We start from the raw sequence: 8,109 nt of genomic DNA on the forward strand, positions 1-8,109 counted from the left end.
ATCCTCACCGTTAGATCACTACGTCATAATACACAGAAAATGACGGCCCAGGACAGTTGTTTTAAAATTACGACAGACTAAAACGGTCGGAAAAAACGACTGTCTTTGACAGTCATTTATTTATGACTACATGCTATATACGACAGTCAATGGCAGTAGTTTTTTTTTTTTTTTTTTAATTTATAAGAAAAAAATCTTTTTAATAAGTATCGACTGCAAATTGAGGCTGCACATATGCGTGTAATACTAGCCTATGGTTGAGAAATATTACATTTTTATGGAAGTTCTGTCTAAAGTAACAAAATGAATGGCAACTAAAAACTAAACTAACTGGATACTAACTGAACTAGCAACTCTTCTTTAAAATAAAATAAAAACAATCAAACCAACTCACAATTGCATCAACTTGAGCACCATTCACTATAGCAAATCTGGTATGCTCCGATGGCCATAGTTGTCGCTCTAGAGAATTTCTTTTTCTTTTTAATGCCTTTTGTAAAAGCCTTTTTCCATCATAACATATGATCTTTAGGGAAAGATCAATATAATGGACATTTGAAGTCAATAGCATTAAGAAAATCCAAGGAATATTCAGTAAAATAAACTTGAAATCCTATGGATAGGAGAGCAAATGCCATCTTAATTTTCTCACTTGTACCAACTGATAAGCTAATTGAAGAACCAAATAACAAAAATTGTCCTGTCAGTGATGGCCAAAAAAGAATTACTATCTGAATGATTTTGTGCCACTGCATGCTCGGCAGCCCAAAATATATACCATTTGGCCCAATTTGCATTCTTCTTGTAAGGAGTTTCAGAGAGTTTTCTGCCACAAATCAGATTATTTAGCATCCATAACCAAAAAAGGAAAAAAAATATTAATACCCCATACAACTAATGAGAGAACCACCAGACAAGGCGACGTTAAAGAATCCCCTTTTCTTTACCGACACCTCAAATACCTAATAAAACATTAAAACCAACAAACCCTTAATTACTAACACACTAAGCTAGAAGATAATTGCTCCTAAATCATTAAATAATCTGTAAAGTTGATACCACACAATAATTTTACGAAATAAAAGTTGAAATGAAAGAAAGTTGATCAATAATTGTTCCATCTCCTTACAAGAAACACATTAATTAAGCCATCTCAATTTGCTTAGCATTGATGAAATTGCCTTTGATAGCATTTTGAACAATTTTGTTATTTAAATCCTGCAAAGATCACAAAATCACTTAATATAGAATTTATGATACAATTACAAACATGCACATATATAGATATAATTAAATTAAATACAAACCAAGTTGAAAATGCCAACCTTTCCCCATGGGAAGTGATTGTAGTTGCATTTGTCGGAAGGCTACCAATTTGAAGTATCACATACGAATTTATCATAGAATAATGTTAGTAACCCCTTTTATTGTAATAGTTATTTTTTCTACTAAATTTAAAGAAAATTGCAATAAAAGTAGAGGAAGAACTAGAAGAAGAATAAGTGTTTTATGATCCAAAATTTCAATAAGTGTATGTTGACATTAATGTCTTTACCGCATGAATGGAGATCCCAACTTGATAAATGTCATTAGGTGAAAAAATATTGTAGTTACAATTTTGAAAAGATACCTAAAAGAAGTTCCACATCCATCAACAATATGCAGAGTGACCAGTATGGTAAAGCTTAAAGAAAGCATATAAATCTTTTCAAATGCTCAGGCATCAAATGATTAGCTTTGCAAGTCAATTTTAGCTATCAATCTTAATAATTTTTTTCACTGATTTTCTGAGTAAGAATCTCTTAACATTAAGAATTGTATTAGCTTTTGAATAGTATTAGTCTCATGAACTAAGCTTGCTAATTGTTATTCTGCTTTTTAGATTATGATTAATAATAAGTGTAGTCATGAGGTTTGTGTTTCTATTGTTATTTTGATGAATAAATATGAACGAGAAATGGAGAGAAGAATTTCTTTCGCTGGCTTAGGGTTATTTTCTCTCAATCTCCAAGTAGTAGGAAGGTGGATAATGGATTGAAGTATGGAGGGGTAGTGCATGATGTCTTCCTTCAGGTGAACTTTGTTAATGGTCAAAGATTATGTGTTTTTATCTGTCTCTTTATAAGGATGGGTGTATTTTTTAACTTTTATTTTTTTACTTCACAGGGTAAATCTGCATTTTTGATTGCCTAATTTTTATGGGATTTTTATGTTACGTAAAACTTTAAGTTAGGTAGTGATTGGCTTTAATATCATGGGAAGCTTTGAGACTCATGGACTTCTGAAGTTTTGTTTATGAAGTTTTATTTAAGCTATATTGAGAGGATATAAACACCCATCCTTATAAAAAGATAAAAACACCCAAGAACATTATAATCCATTACACATCGAAAATCAAGATATAATTGTTTACTAAGGGATATAAACTGTCACAAACGTTAATCATTCATTGATCCACTCAACAACCTCCGTGGAAGAGAGATCATTTTCCTTTAAAAGTAAATCATAACCCACTAAACTAGATTCTGAAAAGAAAGTTCACAACATTTACCAATTGAACTCACCTTGGTTTTAAGTCCCGGTGAATTATGACATTTTGTTCATCATGGATATAAGACATGCCGCCCCTAGCCACATAAGATCAAACTACAATCGACATGGACATCAATTTGATTAAGTTGGCCTAAAAGGTAACTTTTTATTCATTTTAAGGTTACATATCCTTAACTTGCTGATTCCCAGTCTTCAATAAATTCCCTCCAGACAGGGTTCTTCCATATGTATCCAACCGCTTAGCCAATAGCAAGTAGGCATAATGCTTATATGATATATCATGCATCAAGCTCTTATACATTTAAAATAAGATCCGATGATGATGAAGAATGAAATCTATTGCCAAATATACAATAAAGGAAAAATATGTAGGGTGATACTGCAATTTAACCATGTCAGCACATACACCAATAGAAAAAGATAAATATAATCTAAAGAAATAATGATCTAAACTAAGTTCTCTTTTATTTTTATTATTTTAATGAGAAAAGAGGAAAATTTGAGAAATAAGAAACATTACCAACACAGAAAAAGTGTAACAAAGCAGGAACTAAAAACGATAGGCCCACTCATTTGCTCATTAAGCAATGTTTGAGTTGTATATTTAAGTCAATTAAAAAAAAATCTAAAATGGTAAAATATAGTAGGGTGGTCAGAGATAACAACCATTTCATGCAACATTTCAAGTGCAAGAGCTTGCCAATCCCAAATTTCTTAGGAGATCAGTAGGAACTAAAATTTGCTTTGTAGGTTATAATAATTGGTAAAAGGCAAACCAGTTTTTTACACTTCATTGGGTATCTTGGACAAAGAATGAAAATTTTGTGTGGCCAAAACTTACAAGATAGATAAATCCCATTTACAAAAGGAGACAATCATAATCAATTTTACCAGAAATAAGCTTCTTTTCTTTGGGATGAAGGTCAGGGTAATTATAAAGTGAGCTGTAAGCCTATGAAATTAATTACCAAAGTAAGAAGTGATATGAGGAAACTAAGCATAAAAATATTCAAAGGTACCAGAAATAAGCTTCTTTTCTTTGGGATGAAGGTCAGGGTAATTATAAAGTGAGCTGTAAGCCTATGAAATTAATTACCAAAGTAAGAAGTGATATGAGGAAACTAAGCATAAAAATATTCAAAGGAAGCAGAGCCACCATATTGACAAAAAACACCATCCTTGACATTGACAAGATCATAAACTAAAGAAATCATTTTTATATTCTCCAAATTCTCAATGAAACTTTCAGAAATTTGTTTGAAGTAACAAAGTTGAACCCCCACCAAATAATTATCCAATCCAGACTTTGTTACCATGAATAACATTTATGGCTGATCTAGTAATTTCTTCGAAATACTCAACCATTTTATGAGAAAATTGATGCAGACTTACAAGAACAAGCCACAAAAACGAAGTTAAAAAGGCAAATTCAATTGTATATATTAAAATAACTTAAGACATCACATTACAAGTAATGAGGATCTCACCTTTTTCATTTATATATCCTTCACTAAAGGGATTTTGTACTTAAGACTTGATGTTCCTTGCACCATGATTAGAACAAGGAACCACATCTTTCTTCAAGTGTCTCGTAACTTATATACTTCTTTTGCATCATCAAAACTCTCCTATTAATCTCTGAATCCATCTCCATCTCCATCTCCACCACTATCTTTGTTTCCCTTCCATTGCAAGATTTCCTCAGCATTAACTCTGAATCATTGGTGTTCAATGAAATAGATTCCACACTATACACAATCTTGCAAACCAAAAGAAGTAGACCCAAGTAGAGATTCTTCTTCATTAAGAGTAATTTACAATAGGACCAAATTCATCTCCTTGAGAGTTTCAAAAGCCCCAAAACTTCCCATATCACTTGATTGATAAAATGGGTAATTCCACCAAGTGGTAACATTGCCATCCCTCCATCCATCCCATAAATTTCTCTCAAACCTATCAATGTGGAGCTGTAACTTGTTCTGATTAGTAGATCACGACAAAAAATCATTCAGGGTGGCCCAACTAAATAAATTCTCGAAATTTCCCATTTCAGGAAAACCTCATTTTTAGCAAGATTTTAGTCTCTGAATAATTATCTACACCAGGAACTCTTTTCAAAATCGTCACCAAATAATTTTAAAAAAATTGTGAAGAACTCATTAAAATATTTTATATGTTGCTATAAAACAAAAAAGAATGGTTCTGAAAGAAGAATTTCTATTAAAGAAATTTTTAAAAATAAAAAATAGGAATTTATTTTTTCTAAACAATCATATATTAGATCCAAAACATTAATTCTACAATCAAAAGAACTTTGAAGAATTCGATTGAGAGGTTTCAACGGAAACAAAGCAAAATTGATTTGATCAATGCAAAAGAAGAGATAACTGAACTTGGAAATCTGTAAAATCCTAGAACTCCACAATATAAAATATTTATAAGATTTGGGGGGGAAAGTTGAAGAAATCATACCTTAATGAGTGAGGAAAACCCTAGCAGAAACTCGATTTTCAATCTGAGAGAGAAATCGAAACTCTAAAAAGTTGAAATCTGATGACGTAGTGGATCAAGGTATTAGATTCCAATATTTGTGTGAAAGTTTTATGTTGGGTGGTTAAAATAAAAAATGGAGGGTATGTTATATTAAAAGGTTTTTGTGTGAAAGATTTGTTTTGTGAGGTCTTTAAAGATTAATTATTTTATTTATTTATCTATTTATTTTTGTTTGTATTTTGTTTAAATTGCGTGATTGAGTTTGTTTGAGGCTCTTAAGATTCTAACAATTTGGGGAATAGATCAACAAAAAGGATTTTTAATATTTTTAAAAGTTTGGAATTCTTTTTTAAAATAATTAGAGCTTAATTCTTTTAAAGATTTTAAAATTTATTGAGGTTGGCCTCACACGGTGTTTAATATTTGGTTTGGTTTCATATGGGGTTCATGTGAAGAAATTTCTGTGGGAAATTACAAAATTCGGCCCAAGTTGCATAAAGGTGGGTCCCATGACCATTAATTGTTAATTTTAATCTATTTAAAATTTGTTTTTATTTATTTGTTTATGTTACTTAAAAATTTCAGTATTTGTTCAAGGTTTAAAATTTTGGATTATTATTTAGTTCTTTCTTAATATTCATATATTTGTTATTATTATTTTTAATATTCAGTAAAAGCTTTATTAAAAAAAAATTCAAAATTGGTTGAAGGTTTTAATCATTGAAATATTTTGTGAAAATTTTCAGAATGGTTTATTTTGGTCTCGAGTTGCCATTTCGTGTTTGAAAGGGCTTTTTTTAGGCATAACATGGTCTCTAAGGGTACTTTAGTGTTAAGGACATTTTTGTAAATTTATCCAATTTTTGTGATTTTCTACGTGAATCTTAATTTTTGTCCCACAATGATGATTTCGAAGTCTCGAAATTATGTATTCCTAAAGTAACGTGATCTCTAAGCATTAGTCGAATTTGTGAATTTTGAGGTGTCTTGTTGAACTTAAGTGTCTATAATTTTTACACCTAGGGTATGTTTGATTGCACATGGAAAATAAGGTGGAAAATCAATTTCCATGGAAAATGATATTTTTCAAGTGTTTGATTGCACATGGAAATGGAATTCATTTTCCACCCCATTCAAAAAGTCCACTAAATCATGGATTTCACTTTCCCACCCATATGGGTGGGAAAATGAAATCCACCCATGTTTTTCATCATCAATTATTCCCTACCACCACCACCACCATTACACTAACCTTGCCATCGTCGTCATCGCCGTCGTCACCATCGCCGTCGCCGTCGGTTCCGTCTCCGACCACCTTCTCTCTCTCTCTTCTTATTTTTCTTCTTCTCCATCCCTCACCTCCTCCGCCACCACCACCACCAAGTTCTCCCCCTATTTTCCTCACTTACCTTCATCGTCGTCGTCGCCACCGTCGTCGTCGCCGTCGCCACCGTCGTCGTCGCCGCCACCGCCTCCACCATCGTCGTTGTAGCAGCCACCGTCAACGCCACCGCCGCCGCCACTGTCGCCCTCGTCGTCACCACATCCTCCATCTCCTCTTCTTATTTTTTCTCATATATTTTCCATGATTTTATCCAAGTGAAATCAAACAATGGAATTTGATTTTCCAACCCTACCTATTTTCCACAACTAATTTTCCATGGATTTCAAATTCCATGGAAAGTGACTTTCCATGCAATCAAACATACCCCTAGTGTGTCGAAGAGGAAAATGTACCATGAAGAATTTTGAGAACTGGAAAAGGATTGAAGGAGAGACTAGAAGGGAACTGCACAAGTTCTCATTTCTCAATTACTTTTTACTCATTATTATGAATCCACAACAACCAGAGTGAAAAGTTTAAAATTTGAGCAGTGTGAAAAAATGGGATGTCTACATATGCCTTTCTTTGGCATAAGATGCAAGTAGTCTGAGACAAGACCTAGTCTAATTAAAGATGCAAGTGATACGAATGTCAAAGTAAAAGACATTACATTTTTGCCGCTTGATTTCTCAACGTGTTGAGTGCCCGAAACCTAGAATTTTCACTCTCCTCAAACTAAAGGGATGTCGGGCTGTAAAGTATACACCTTCGCTGACCTTAAAATATGATGTCAAGTCCTAAAGTATGAACTCTTACTGACAATGGACAATAAAAACATACTAAAATCGACAAAATCAATGTGCATTATGTGCGTTGATATGCTTAAATTTTATAAAACCAACAAATCGTGAACGTGTGCAGTGAATGCAAGTAAGGACACATTAGTTTAGAACAAATTCTGACAAATTCACATCTGTTATGTGTAGAACATGATGGAGTTGATTTTTCAAAAATAATTGGACACCATCGAGATTTCACACCAACTTTTTCGCGCTCTGAAATGCATTTGGACGCCATATTAGTCCAACAATTTTTAGGGTTTCGAGAAATAATTGGATGCCATAGAGGTCTCATACCAATAGACTTTGAATTTTGAAAAACAGTTGGACGTCATAGAGGTCTTACACCAATGAATTTTGATTTTTAAAAATAATTGGAAACCATTGGGAATTTACACCAAAATTTTGAAAAGTAGTTGGACACTATAGAGGTCTCACACTCACAGTTTGGATTTTGAAACTAATTGGTAACCATAAGGGATTCACACCAAATTTTGAAAAATGGTTGAATGCCATAGAGGTCTCCCAAACTGAGTTTGAATTTTTGAAAATAATTAGAAACCATATGGATTTCACACCAAAATTTGGAAAAGCAGTTGGACATCGTAGAGGTCTTACACCAACAAGTTCGGATTTTGAAAATAATTGGAAACAATAGAAGATTAACACTAAAAAATTTGGAATTTTGAAAAACAACTGGACTTTATGGAGGTCTCACACCAATGAGTTGGATTTTGAAAATAATTGGAAACCACAAGGGATTTACACCCAAAAATTTGAAAATTTGAAAGTAGTTGAGCGCCATAATGGTCCCACACCAACATGTTTTGAAAAGTAATTGGATGCCATAAGGGCCTTACACCAAATTTTTTGAGAATTGAAAAGTGGTTGGATGTCGTA

The 8,109-nt window shown here is 32.7% G+C and overlaps 1 long non-coding RNA gene across 3 annotated transcripts; it reads right to left on the bottom strand.

Moving 5' to 3' along the window:
• Positions 1–620: 620 nt before the first annotated feature.
• LOC147386394 (uncharacterized) lies at positions 621–4,289 on the bottom strand. Of its 3 annotated transcripts, none has more exons than XR_015172038.1 (4): positions 1,326–4,289; positions 1,130–1,218; positions 911–962; positions 621–826 (listed from the first exon to the last, which is right to left on the bottom strand). It is a non-coding gene; the product is annotated as an uncharacterized LOC147386394 (long non-coding RNA). The 3 variants fall into 3 exon arrangements; XR_015172037.1 differs by having other exon boundaries at positions 1,308–4,289; XR_015172036.1 differs by having other exon boundaries at positions 1,130–4,289.
• Between the last annotated feature and the right edge of the window lie 3,820 nt (positions 4,290–8,109).

Source organism: Akebia trifoliata, chromosome 14, assembly GCF_017979445.1.
Source record: "Akebia trifoliata isolate Shusen 1 chromosome 14, ASM1797944v1, whole genome shotgun sequence".
Taxonomy (NCBI): domain Eukaryota; kingdom Viridiplantae; phylum Streptophyta; class Magnoliopsida; order Ranunculales; family Lardizabalaceae; genus Akebia; species Akebia trifoliata.